Below are 15,003 nucleotides of genomic sequence, written 5' to 3' on the forward strand. Positions count from 1 at the left end.
TCGTGTTAGCTAAAAGATTTTATGTAAATTAAGGATGTCGCTGATGTGTTGACCTGTATCGCCGTAAGCAGGTAATGGTCCAGAAATAATTGTATGCGGGGCTCTACGCACTGGCACGTAATTATCATTCCTATGTAGCCAATCCATGGTGTCCGGTGACTCATCATCCATTATAGTTGTAGTTGACAATCCAGTTTCGACAACACGGGTGTTGCTTCCATTTTGTAATGCAGCCTTCCTACGCGCTCGGTATTCCCGTTGGTACTCACGTTGTCTCCTATTAATCTCTTCTCTTTGTTCGTCAGTCATCTCAGCTCTTCTTTTCCTCTGTCTAGTACTCATGTTTGTAGTAACGTTGTTTGTAGGTCGTTCTCGTGGGTCCGCACATATATTAGAGATAGAACTTTTTAAAAAATAATCTCTACTGCATAAGACTATATTTACTGCATAAGACTATATTTACCATGATGATTTCCCTGTGCATCTGGTGGGATATTTTCCTTGTCCAAAATAGTTAGGGTGTCTTGCTCCATACCACAATAATTAGTGTCTGTATAATTTTGTTATCAATTGCACGGTGGTAGTTTGCCCAGTGGGTTAAAATATACATGATTTAATGGTGTAACAAGAAGCGTGAATCAAAGAGATTAGTATGTACCTATGGCCGAAGAATCTGGCATTATTTCACTGAGAGCATAGGAAGTGGTAGCATTTTGGGATGTAGCTTTCTTCCGTGCTCGGTAATCACGCTGATACTCACGTTGCTTTCTCCTAATTTCTTCTCTTTGTTCATCGGTCATTTGAGCTCGACGATTGCGCTGTTGTATATTTCTTTCCTCTCTCCTCCGTGAGCCTTCATCTAAAGTGGATATTTTTACAAGAATACAAACAGGAATAGAAAATTGAAATAAATAACTGAATCACAAAGAAAAATTGAGACAATGCAAACTGAAAATTCAGATAATGCATTTGTGAATGATACTGCATACTTAAAATTAACAAAGGCAGTGCTGATATTGCATAATGATACTGCATCTCTACTATAATGCTAAAAATTAACAAAGACTCTACAAAGCATATGCAATAAATAATATAAAAATTAATATATAAAATTAATAATTGTCGCAGATCTTTCTTCTATATCCATATGAGCAAAGCATTAAATAATATATAAAAATTAATAATTATGGAGACCAAACAAAGTAGTTGTACCAAGAATGTTGGTGACGTCGTTTAGTGCCTCGCGTGTATCTTCTGGCGTAGACATTACAACGTCTCAGAGCGTGTTGTCGTAGGCGAGGATGCCACCGCCGCGGATCAGCCGCAACAGCCGCTCGTGATATCCTGATGTTTGCCGCAACAGTTATGGATCACCCGTCAATAGCCGCAGATCAGCCGTAGTTTTTCTGAAAATTTTTGCCGATGTGGTTCCACACTAAATGAACATCTGAACTTGTTGCAGGGAGCACGTACTTACGACGGAGTTGATGATAATGGAGAGAAAATTTCCAAGTGTAAATCATAGGAAAAAGGAGTTGTCATAATACTACTATTTTTCTCTTCTGAAATATCTTGTCAGGCATCACCGATTAGTATGGAGGTGCCATAATACTACTATTTTTCTCTTCTGAAATATCTTGTCAGGCATCACCGATTAGCATATGTTTGGGCATACCTATTTAGTGCCTGTTACGGAAGCAAAACACCCTGCTGTTGTGTCTCATCCACTACTCCAGGTAATCGATGATGTCCACCATGTGTAGTAATCGCAAGTCGCAGAAGATCAAACCGGGTGTCCTGCTATTGATGATGCACACGTGGAGACAAATTAGAAATAAATGGTCTGATTTGCTTAACTAACTGATAAACTGAATTTGCTATTAAAGTACTACCAATCAGACCTGGATGCCGATGGCAACCGCTCACCAATCAGACCTGCAGTGGATGCAGACAAGTAGTAGATCGAGTGCTTCGGGAGGAGACGGCCGGCGGCGGGGGCCACAGAGGAGAAGGCCAGCGGTGCAGACAGGCAGTAGATGGAGTGTTCCGGGAGGAGACGGCCGGCGGCGGGGGCCACAGAGGAGACGGCCAGCGGTCGCGTGATCATGGGTAGTATTAGCGTCGGTTTTTTTTCGTGCGAATCTTGACTGGCGGATGCGCGCGGGGTTAGGGTGAGTTTGAAGCCCTTGCATCAAACTTTCATTCCTAGCCATCAAATCTGATCTAGGTGTTTTTTAGCCTTTGATTTTAATGAAGACAAATTCCTGTGTACGTTTTTCTAGATACACAATGGTTGCGGCCCTCAGCGGGGGACATTTTTTTGGGTGGACCAAGCATAATTCTGTTAGGTGCGACATGGACACTCTGGTGATTAGCACAGACAAATTTACCTTTCACATCTATGACAAAATTATTTATTTAACAAAATGATAATTGTAAGTGCAATCAAGTCTATTGTGGGTTTTGGCGTTGATGACCACCGAATTAGGGAACTAATGAGATTTGCTGAGATTACAAGGAGGGAATATAGCAAAGAGGTTGTTGAATACCATGGAGGATCCCCCAATTATAAAGGATGGTTTTCCTAGCTCCAAAGGAGATTTAATTCTTTTTCAGTTTTTTTTGAGTATAGGAAAAGCCGTACTATAAAGAGGGACTCCAAGTTTGTTGATCAAATTGTGAACCAAAGGCTCAAAAGCTCATCAACATCCTCAGACCCAAGCCTAGCCAGCATATCTTTTACTCTACACTTTGGTGTTTTCAGGCTGGTTCAGGCAAGGGCGGCACTGCCGCCCTACCCTGTGACAGTTGGGGAGCTGGGTATAAATACCCATTCCGACCGATTCAAACGGTCACCTCCTCGTCTTCCTCGCTTCCAACCGTTGCAAACATACCAGAGCTCACCTCTCTCTCCCTCCTTTGTTGCTCCTCAAGCCCTCAAGCCAATCCTTGATTCCAACCATCAAAACTTGTGGGAAAAGGCAGCAAACTTCGATTGGAGAGCAGATCCATTGATTCCCAGCGTCAAAAATAGCTTTTGGTTCACGTTTGACCGGCAGCCTTGAGTTTGTTACTCTTGGAGCTTGCTCCTAGCCGGCTAGGCGTCGCCCTAGAGCTTGCCAACGTGTGTGGCAGCCAAGGGAAGGTTTGTAAGGTTACCCTTGCAGCTAATACATTCTTCACTCTTTGCAAGGGGTAAAATCCTTGCTTTGAGAACGAGGAGAAGGTAAGCCTGTGTGGCTAAGCCGGTCCTAGTGTGGGCGCCTCAAGAACGTGGAGTAGGCCAAGCCTTGTTGTGGCAACAGCTGAACCACGGTAAAAATCGTGTGTCTTGTGTGCTTTCACTTGTGTATGAGATTGTATTAGGGTTTGAGGCCGATCTACTTGGTGGAGAGGCTCCAGCGGATTCTAGCTACATACTTGTGCTCTACTATCTTGCAGGAAGCTTGGAAATTAGTCGTTCTAAATTTCCCTCGGTAAACTTTGAATCAATTCAGTTAAGCTTCTGTCTGTTTTTCTGTAAGAGGCCGGCAGTGCCGCCCTGGGAGGGCCTCACTGCCGCCCTTGCCTGTGTGACTGATAAACTTTGCTGAAAAAGTTTGAACAGGCCTCTTCACCCCCCCTCTAGGCCACTTCCTGTACGTCCAGAGATCCTACAAGTGGTATCAAAGCGAGTTGCTTCGTATACGCTTCACCGCGTGAAGTATGGAAGTTGCGGGAAGCTCGGGGGCGAAGGGTAAGTCCATTCCAGCTGCACAAGCTGAGGATGTGCTGGTTGAGAGTGATAGCAGTGAGCTATCAGTCTCAACAGCCAACAACTCCACCCTCAAGCCTGATGGTGGTGTGACTACCGACCCCGAGAGAAGGCAAAGGAGGCAAGCAAGAACAGAAGCTAGAGCAAAAAGAAAAGAAGATGAAAAGCTAGCTGCCAAGAAGAAGAGAAAAGAAGAAAGAAAAGCCAAAAGAGAGGAGCGAGCCAAAAGAAGGGCAGCAAAGAAAGAAGAAGAGAAGAAGAAAGAAAAGGAGGTGTATGATGCATCATCATGTGAGCTATCACCTAGTACAGATGATGGTGATGATGATGAATCATATAACCGCTCCAAGAAGGACAAGAAGGGCAAATCAACGAAGGAGGACAACAGCAGCAAAAAGAAATACTCCGCTATATCCTTTAACTATTCTTATTTGTCTAACCGAGACAAGAAGTGTCTTGTCAACGTGCCCGCTGGCAAGTTGCCTTATTTCGATGGGACCGACTTTGCTAAGTGGAAGCATTTGATGAGTCGTTATCTTGGAGCTCTTCACCCCGGTCTTTGGGATGTTGTTTGTGATGGTTTTCAGGAACCTGCAGATCCAGAGAATCCAACAAATGAAGAAATGATTGCTGTCCACTTCAATAACCAAGCCACAAGCATTCTCCTTAGTGCTCTCAATGGAAATGAGTACAACCGGGTGATGAATGTGAATGCGGCCAAGTAGATTTGGGATACTTTGGTTTTAGCTCATGAAGGTGTTGACAAAGTGAGGAAGGCCAAAATTGATTTGATGATGGCCAAGCTAAATAGGTTTGTGATTGTTGGTGATGAAGGGCCACAAGAAATGTTTGATAGGTTGATGGTGCTAGTTGGAAAAATTAGAGGCTATGGTGGTGACCTTGATGATCATAAAGTTGTGAAAGTAATGTTGGAAGCATACTCACCAAGGAATGAGACCATGGTCACTCTCATTAGAGACAAGAAGAATTTCGAGCACTTCACCCCAAGTGATGTGCTTGGAAGATTGTTGACATTTGACATGCAAAGTGAAGAGGCTAATGAGAGAAGAAAGCTTGGCGAGCTGCAAGCCAAGTTAGAAGGCATGAAGATCAATGATATAGCACTGAAGGCAAAGCAATCAAACAAGCAAGGTGGCTGCAGCAAATCCAAGAGCAGCAAGCAAGTATCAACAAGTCAGCCCAAGAAAGCAAAGCAAGTTCAAGAATGTGATCCATCTTCATCCTCTAGTGATAGTGATGGTGATGATGGTGATTATGAGAAGATAGATGATATTGCCCTCTTCATAAGCAAGCATAGACGGGGGCTGAAGCACCATGGATTCAAGTTCACTCCAAGGAAGTTCCAAAACAAGAAGAAGAGATTGTGCTTTAACTGTGGCAGCACCGAGCATCTTGTTGCAGAATGTCCAGAGGCAAAGAAAAGGAAGGCACAAAGGCATGACAACAAGAGAGACTACAAGAGGGCTGGAGAAGCACACATCAGGCATGAATGGGACTCAACTCAAGAGACCTCAAGTGGAGATGAGAAGGTGGCTACCATGGCTGTCCTCAAGTCAACATCTTCACCAAGGCTCTTCGACAACATGATCGATGATGAGCAAGATGGCAGCCCCCACATTTGTCTTATGGCAAAGGGTGGGAAGGTACAAACCAAATCCAAATCTTCTCCAATCCCCAAAGAAATCTCTAGTAGTGAACTAAGTGACTCCTCTAGTGATGATGACTCTAGTGATGATGAATTTAATGAAATGACTAAAAAGTGTGATCATAAAACTAAAGTCTACATCTCTAGGCTAATGAAGGAAGTACTAGATCTCAATAATGAAATTGATTTAAGAAATGATGACATTAAGGCACAAGTTGAGAAAAATCTGGCTCAAATTAAAGAAATTGACTCATTGGAGAGTGAGGTGGCTGCACTAAAGAAAAGTATAAAGAAAGAAAAAGAAAGCCACACTCTCACAAAGAAGGAAGTAGATGCTCTCAAGCAAAAGTATTATGGCTTAGATGAAAAGCATAAAGGACTTGAGCAACAATACAATCTTCTTTGGGAGAGTACCTCACAGTCCTCTAAGTCAAATGAGACTAGTACTCCCTCCACTAGTGAAGGTTGTGGAAAATGCTATAATCTTGACTTAAACATGTATTCCACTAATCTTGCAAACATGGAGACTATGAAAAAGGAGATCACGAGGCTCTCACATTTGTTGAACACCAAGTGTGAGAACAAACCACAAGGTAAAGAAGTTCAGCAAAATAGGCCAAACTACAAGGATGGGAGAAATCCCAAAGTCAAGGATGGACTTGGCCACACAAAAGGAGGAAAGACCAATGCAAGAAACCTGGTGAATGGCGTTGAGTGTGTTAAGTTCACGAGCAAAGGTAAGGTTCTTGCAGAGCAGCCTGCACAGAAGGGGGCACAAAAGCAGCCCCGAGCCCACTGGCCAGCCAAGGGCGGTTGTGAGGCCCTGAAGGGCGGCAGTGCCGCCCTCCCCAGACAAGGGAAGGCTACCAACCTCAAACCTGAGCCTGTGAAAGCACAAAAGAAGGTATGCCAGCCTCAGGGGGAGTCTCAGCAACCCAGAAAGCAGAACAGGGGGACTCCAAAGAAAAGTTTCTATCAACCAAAGGCAAAGACACAAAGCCCTATTGTGAATACTTCCTTTGTGTTGAAAAATAACAACAAAGGGGAAGTGATTGCCAAATATGTTGGCAAGGGCAGAAATGTGTATCTTAACATTTCCATTTGGGTTCCTAAAGTTTTTGTGACTAACATGCAAGGCCCCAAGAAAGATTGGGGACCTAAACCAAGGAACTAAACTTGTTTTGCAGGCATACTCCTCCGGTGGGTCAAGTTGGGTGCTTGACAGCGGCTGTACAAATCATATGATCGGAGAGAAGAGTATGTTCTCAACATATTCCCCAACTACAAATTCAAAAGAATCTATCATATTTGGTGATAACTCCAAGGGGGAAGTTGTCGGTCTTGGTAAGGTTGCTATCACAACAAATTCTTCCATTTCAAATGTCTTGCATGTGGATCCGTTGGGATACAACATGTTATCAGTTTCACAATTGTGTGAGGCTAGTTACAATTGTCTCTTTACGGAGAAAGGTGTGGAAGTCTTTAAGAGGGAGGATTCCTCTGTTGTCTTTACGGGTCGCTTGAAGGGCAAGCTTTACTTAGTTGATTTCAACAAAAGTAAGGCCAAGCTTGAGACTTGTTTAATGGCAAAATCTAGCATGGGCTGGTTATGGCATCGCCGTCCAGCACATGTTGGCATGAGGAACTTGGCCAAACTCCAAAAGGACAACCACATCATTGGACTAACAAATGTTGAATTTGAGAAAGACAGGATATGTGGTGCTTGCCAAGCCGGGAAACAAGTAGGTGTACCACACCCACCAAAGAGTGTCATGACGACCACTCAACCATTGGAGTTGATACATATGGACCTCTTTGGACCGGTCGCCTACCTAAGCATCGGGGGTAACAAATATGGATTAGTTATTGTTGATGATTATTCTCGCTTCACTTGGGTATTCTTTGTCTTTGAGAAATCTCAGGTACAAGAGAAAGTAAAGATCTTTGTGAGAAGAGCACAGAGAGAGTTTGGGCTGCCCATCAAGAAAATAAGAAGTGATAATGGCAGCGAGTTCAAAAACACCCAAGTTGAAGAATTTCTTGATGATGAAGGCATCAAGCATGAGTTTTCAACTCCATACACCCCGCAGCAAAATGGCGTAGTAGAGAGGAAGAATAGAACACTCATTGACATGGCAAGAACAATGCTTGATGAGTATAAGACTTCGGACCTATTTTGGTGCGAAGCAATCAACACCGCTTGCCATGCAATCAACCGTCTCTACCTACACAAGAAACTCAAGAAGACTTCATATGAGCTGCTAACCGGTAACAAACCAAAGGTGTCATACTTTAGAGTGTTTGGGTGCAAGTGTTTCATACTCAATAAAAGGCCCAAAACCTCTAAGTTTGCACCTAAAGTTGATGAAGGCATTCTTCTTGGTTATGGATCAAATGAGCATGCCTACCGCATCTACAACAAAACCTCTGGTAGAGTTGAAGTTGCTGTAGATGTCTCATTTGATGAGTCTAACGGCTCTCAAGTAGAGCATATTGATGAAAGTGTTGCAGGAAAGGAGGATCCACCATGTGAGGCAATCAAGCAATTGGCTCTTGGTGACATAAGGCCACAAGAAGAAAAAGCCACTGCTCAGGAGGATCCCCAAGATGCTGCTGACAATTCTTCCGCTGATGCACTCGATGCAAATGTGTCAGCCACACCTGCTGCTCAGCAACAGAGCGGCAGTGAGGCTGTCTAGGGTGGCAGTGCCGCCCCTCCCTCAGCAGCAGCAACTGTTGGGTATTCTTAACATCATTACCAAAAGTAGACTAAGTTCTCTAAATCTAGTAACGGTGCCAAAAATGCCAAACCTATCCCTCACACCACTTAAGCCAAGTCGTCATCCCCAGCATGATATGAGAGACGCGGTATTGAAATATGCAATTGCTCTTCTAAATAAATAATGAATGGGATCTGCAAGCGCACAGATTAATACCGATGTAGCATTTTAACCGGGAAGTATTCCAGGTATCGTTATTTATATTTTTACCACTGGGAAGGGATTAACAATCATCAATATTGATTACAGAATAGAATATGAGATTGAGTATCTATCATTGCATATGTAATTGAGAACATTTATCTAACTCTTCATACAGGGATAAGTGTCACATAAAAGATATATGAAATAATAATAGTGACAAAGACAATTAGTCTGATCAGCCACATATAAATATGATAAGCACCTCAATTAGATACTCTAGAAAGTCATTAGCATGGTATTAGAATGAACTACAAGAATATTTCCTAAGTTATTCTCAACTATATAGTCTAGCATTATCATAGTTAGTGCAAGCATACTTAGCAATCATTGTGAGACAAGACTACGCCCATGCATAGTGATATTAGCAAGGTAAATGAGAAACATAGCAATCACTCCCCTGTAATAATATTGCTCTGCTAGCCCAATACACGAGAGGGGGACTATATAAGAATCAATGAAGCTGTCACTATCACGAACAACCCCACGATCTGGCATATTGGGTATAATCACAGATAAATACGGTATAAGCACCACGCCTACACAATATCTATCATTTACCCATGGATCCGATGGATAAACGCTATACGATCCTAAGCATGTATATAGATCCAATCTAACTAAGCCAAGTACATAACTATGATAAACTAAGAACAATATAATATTGAATATAAACAAGTAGAGCAAAGTCATAGGCAATATATTGAAGTAGAACAAAGTCATATTCATAATATTGAAGAACAAAGATAATTAAAAGAACAATTAGAAGCACAATTAGAGAATTACCAAGAATCCTCTTGACAGATCTAGAAACCAATCGAAGATTGACTCCTTCTAGTTCTAATCCTATGTAGCTATGCTAATCTAGATATCTAATTGATGTGGTGGCTCTAATCTTGATCAGAGGCTTCTTCTCCCTTGAGGAATAATGAATTAGGGTTGAGAGGCTCTCTCCTCCAAGGGCCAGGGGGTCTGGTTTTATAGTCCCTTCAAGTGAATATGGGCCGTTGGATCAAACCGACATAGATTGTATGGTTTAGATTCATCCTTTAGGTCGGTGGAGATCTCCCACGAAGCAGAGTCCTGATTGGACTCAAGGAGAGGGTGGGCGCCTAGGGGAACAGGGCGGGCGCCCTGCCTCTGGACCCGTTTCGTCTCCGCTTCGGTCTCGTGGCTTGTGGAGTCTTCTAGATGTAAGATAATTGCGCAGCACGTTAATATCTCTATGTAATCCCGACGTGTGGGCCTTTCTTCCGTATTTCCTGATAACCCCCTACAGAAATAGACAAACACCAAAACTCGTGGAATTCTGTTAGATAAAACCCTAAGTCTGGATGTTGATTTCATTTGGATCCTTTTCTTTGTTTATTTGATAATTAAATTTGATACTTAAGGACCGTCAACAAACTCCCCCAAGCTTACCTCTTGCTCGTCCCTGAGCAAGGATAGACTCAACGATGGATTAGAAGTTGTTGCAGTATCTTAAAAAATTGACGGTACACATGCTTTTTAAATAAGATCTCATCTCTGAGTTAGAGTAAACTGTCAAGACTTAAAACTTACTTACTTTACCTTCACCATGGGACTTGTAACTGTCACTTCTGTCTTGAGTGGTTAAAAGATAGAACAGTCTAGTCAAGTGCCATGTCTCTTATTCTTGATCAGCTATAGCTCTAGAGTTTTTGCAGATTTTCAAATAAAACTCAGAGATTCCTTGTATGACTCTCTCATATCTCTCTTTTGTGGTATTTCTGGATCCTTACCAAGGCAGTGATGGTATATGCCTTCTCTCAATATCTATAGTATTTGTGGTATACGGCATAGTGACATTGCCTTCTCTCTCACCCTACTCTAATAAGGCTTTAATATCTAGAGCTCATAGGTGGGAGATAAAATATACATACTTACAAGACATGTATTGCATAGTCAAACCATGGATCCAAAGAAACAAGTCAATAAGTTTAATCAAGATGTGCATGTGTGGCAAATGAATGGTGTATGGTGATGATGGTGATAACAATGGTGAAAGTCTAATTCTACTTTGCTCTTTTGAGGGGATACATACCTTCCTTGCTTTTTGAATTTATGAGGAGAATGAGATGCTCTTCTTTTTCTTTCCTCTCAGGTGGGTATCTTGTACCCCTAATTCTACTGTCGGACACTTGTCCATTTTTTACCTCTCGTCTCACTTTTTTTCGTTTCTTTCGAGGTTCCGAGCACTTGCTCCTTTCTATTTGCTCGTATCTTTTTTTTCTTCTTTTTTTTAGAGCACGCATCTCTTGAGATAATATAGCAAGTGGTAGTAACAAGATAACTTGAGCATTTATTTCACAAGGAAAAAACAGAAATATTTTTGGCTATTCTCTCCCGGATTAGGAGTAGAATATTTTTAGGTGGTTCTGGAGATGGAAATGGATGGATATATGTGGATGGTACTTCCAGAGTAGAAGTAGCATATATGAGTGAACGTGCAAGTGAAATCTTGATTTAACCACATGACAAGCTCCTAAGGGTCTACACAGCTTGACCACACTCAATGCTTATAAGCAGTAAATATTAAATGTGTGGCTCAAAGTCTAGCAATCATGTATATATGGCTGTGGTAGGAATTTAAACTCTCATCATACAGGAACTCATCATGCAATATTTTAAAGATTTTCAAAGATAAAATTCTCTAGAATTCTAGCATCTCTAGAAACAGATAAACAGCCGCTCAACCTTCCCATATCATATCCGTTAACAACTTAGACTTCAGATCAAGTTTTCATCCCACAAGTTTAGGTCTAGAGCAAGCTTTAAATTATAACAATTATGTCTAAACTTGAGAGAGAACTTAAAATTGCAAATTAGGCAGAGCAACTATTCGTCATATCCATGCTTGAGTTTTATTATTAAGATACAGATTAGCATAGCCACTTTATTTATTTATTAAACACACTAAGTAAAAGATAAATATATAAGTATAAGCATAAAATCTTTATTTGGTTTATGTATATTTAAATTCTAATATAATATAATATAAGTATAGATAGATAGAAATACTTATCGGGATAAGTGGGGGTGCTCTCCCCCAAGCTGAATTTTGACGTAATTTCTCTTGATGTAGCTAGCAGGTGGCAGAGGCGTATTTGAAAGTCAGCAGCATTCTTGACAGCGATTAGAATGTCCTCCGTCTGCTAGTCTTCTTGATTCTTAAATTCTGTGGAGCTCAAATAGACAACAAAGCTTGTGGAACTGATTAAGTGTTAGCATAAATATCTAGCCTTTATCATTTGAGACTCCTTAATAATTATTACTCCCTATTTTTATATTTTCATTTTATAAAGTAGAAAAATATTTATTTTATTTTTATGCCACCACAGTGAATGTACTTATGGGTTTTATGCCACTCGTATACTCACATGGGGCTTTACTGTTTTTCACATTTTTATTTTCTTTTTATGATATTACGAACATGATTAACTAAGCAAACTATTTAAAATAATTGAAAGGGAAAGGATAACTACCAAGTTTACCTCTTGGCAAGGCGTTCGGTCCTTTTAAGTCTTCCGAACAGGACTCTTCATTTTCTCAATTGTCCTGAGATTCGTTGGGTGGCAGAGTCGGTACTTCCGGCAGCGCCTCCTCTTCATGTATAGTTATCTTCTCTTTCCACACCTGACTCAGTGCTTCGGTATCCTCAGGATAATTCTGTTTAAACTCTACGTCTTCTGATCTTACTACTTCTCCTTCATAGTCTGCCCATCCGTCCTTGATGAATTGCCTCCTCTGGTTGCGGTTGCGTCGTTTTCTTACCTGCTTAGATTCTTCAACAATATAGTCAGGGTCAGTAAAATAACGGCGTACCTTTTCTGAGGGGAAGTGCATATGGACTTCTCCGGTTCCAATGTAGATAATTGCTTTAACGGTGCTGAGGAACGGTCTTCCAAGGATGATGGGTGGATCGTATTCATCTTCTCCCATGTCAATAACTTGAAAGTCTGTGTAGATAAAATGATCGTCTATTTTGACTGGGACATCAGTTACTGTTCCTTTAACTTCTCGAAATGTCTGATCTGCCATCTGGAGCTAAATGTATGTTGGTCTTAGTGGCATGGTTCCGAACAAGAGCCGATAGGTGACTGCGGCCATTATGTTGACGCCCGATCCGGTGTCGCAAGTTGTCTTGTAGAAGTTGTATCCATTCATGGAGCAGTAAATGCTTGGCATTCCTGGGTCGTCCTTCTTGGTCAAAAACGGTGACTTAAGTTGATGATCTTGGCTTCCATGAACTACAGTGACCATCTTAGCTGACTCGGTCCACACTTGCTTGTTCCTGTTCCTCCTGTTGGTCCTCTTCCTTGACTCACGTCTGGATTGATCTGGGATTTGTGTAGTCTTGTTCTTGAAGAAAAACGTCTCCTTCCTCCCTTTGATGTAGAAACTGATCTTGGCAGCACTAGCATAGATGATAGCTCCCGTGGTGTTTAAGAATGGCCTCCCTAAGATGATGGGTGCCCTCTCATCATTTCCGGTCTCTACCACTACGAAGTCTGCTGGGGCATATAAGGTACCAACTCGGACACAAAGGTTCTTCAATATTCCTTTGGGAAAAGTTATCGTCTGATCTGCAAACGGCAAACACATGGTTGTTTCTAATAAAGGATATGTAAAGAATTTTTCATAGAGTACCCTGGGTATAATGTTGACACTGGAGCCAAAGTCACAGAGTGCTTCTGGGACGTCCACCATGCCGATGGAGATCGGGATGACGGGGCGTCCTGGATCGCCTCTCTTGACCGGCAGAAGGTCAATAGAGAATTCAGTGACGGGGTTACTCCAATTACCTGCATCAAACATGTCTACAAGATTTGCAGATTCTAATCCTTCCGGTTGTGATGGTATACCGGGGTTAGCAGTAGGAACAACAACAGCTATTTGATTTAACTGAGATTCAATTATTTTATTAAAGCTAATTTGATTCTTGATGGCAGTAGAGAAATTATCCATTCTATTATTTAAATTTTCTAGCATTTTATCATTAGATGCCAATTTCTTAGATAGGTTATCCATTAGCTTTCCTTGATTAGACACTAACTCTCTCAGAGGTGGAAAATTATTATTATTGTTGTAAGAATTGTTACCTTGATAATTACCTGAGTAGTTAGGCCTCCGTTGATTCCAACCTTGATTTTGTTGAGGATGGTTGTAGTAGTAGTAGTTGTTGTTGTTGATGTAGTTCGCATCCTCAAGCATCTCAGGACAGTGATTGCCTGAGTGTCCAGTATCTCCACACTCCTCACAAGTTATGTGAGAGTCGTAGATGTGCATAACTTCTTTCTTATCTCCAGCTCTATCGTCGAGTTTCTTCATGAGCAGGTCTAGCTTTGCAGACAGCATGTCTACCTCCTTGAGCTGATGCATACCTCCACCTCTCTTGCGTGTCTGGGTCCTCTCTTCATTCCAGCCTTGGTTGGACGCCATCTTCTCCATAAGAGTTGTGGCTTGTGGTATAGTAAGTGATAAGAATGCTCCTCCAGCTGCAACATCCATGGTCTCTCGGGCACTATTGCCGAGCCCATGATAGAACGTCTCCATCAATAGCCAACTCTCCATTCCATGATGGGGACATTCTAGGATGTAGTCTTGGAAGCGCTCCCATGCTTCTGGAACAGATTCATTATTTTGTTGCTAAAAACTTGTAATCTTCCCACGGAGAGCATTGGTCTTGCCCATGGGAAAGAACTTAGCCAGGAAGTTTGTTGAGCAGAGTGCCCACGTAGTATTCTTCTCCTTTGTAGCGTAGAACCACTGCTTCGCTCTTCCTAATAGTGAGAATGGGAAGAGGCGAAGTAGTATAGCATCTCTGGAAACTCTTGATATGGTGAATGTGTTGCAAATCTCCAGGAAGTGTTGTGGATGAGCACTAGCATCTTCGTGTGCCTTCCCACAGAACTGGTTGCATTGCACCATGTTGATAAGTCTAGGCTTGAGCTCAAAGTTGCCGTCGATCTCTGCAGCAGGTCCAGTGCGGATGTTGTCCGTAGTTGGAGCTGAGAACTCGCGGATTGATTTGTTCGCCATGGCTTCGAACTCTGAAGACAAGTTCCGGTGATGTTCTTGATTGGATGAAGCTTCTTGCTGAAGTGTTGATGATCTCTTCTTGAGCTTGGCTCTAGTTCTTCTGAATAACGCTTCGAGATTGTCAACAAAATTTCCTAGAAGATGTCTTCTATTCATACATTCCCCTGCATAAGATAAAATAGAAAAATATCAGGGTAAAACTGTATGAGAGAATAGATAAGCTCAATCAAATTAGTGATGCAAATGATAACTCAAAATCTTTTATTCCATTCCTGATTAGTAATCAACCTTCCCCGGCAACGGCGCCAAAAATGCTTGTTGGGTATTCTTAACATCATTACCAAAAGTAGGCTAAGTTCTCTAAATCTAGTAACGGTGCCAAAAATGCCAAACCTATCCCTCACACCACTTAAGCAAGTTGTCATCCCCAGCATGATATGAGAGACGCGGTATTGAAATATGCAATTGCTCTTCTAAATAAATAATGAATGGGATCTGCAAGCGCACAGATTAATACCGATGTAGCATTTTAACCGGGA

Source organism: Sorghum bicolor, chromosome 8, assembly GCF_000003195.3.
Source record: "Sorghum bicolor cultivar BTx623 chromosome 8, Sorghum_bicolor_NCBIv3, whole genome shotgun sequence".
In the NCBI taxonomy this organism is placed as follows: domain Eukaryota; kingdom Viridiplantae; phylum Streptophyta; class Magnoliopsida; order Poales; family Poaceae; genus Sorghum; species Sorghum bicolor.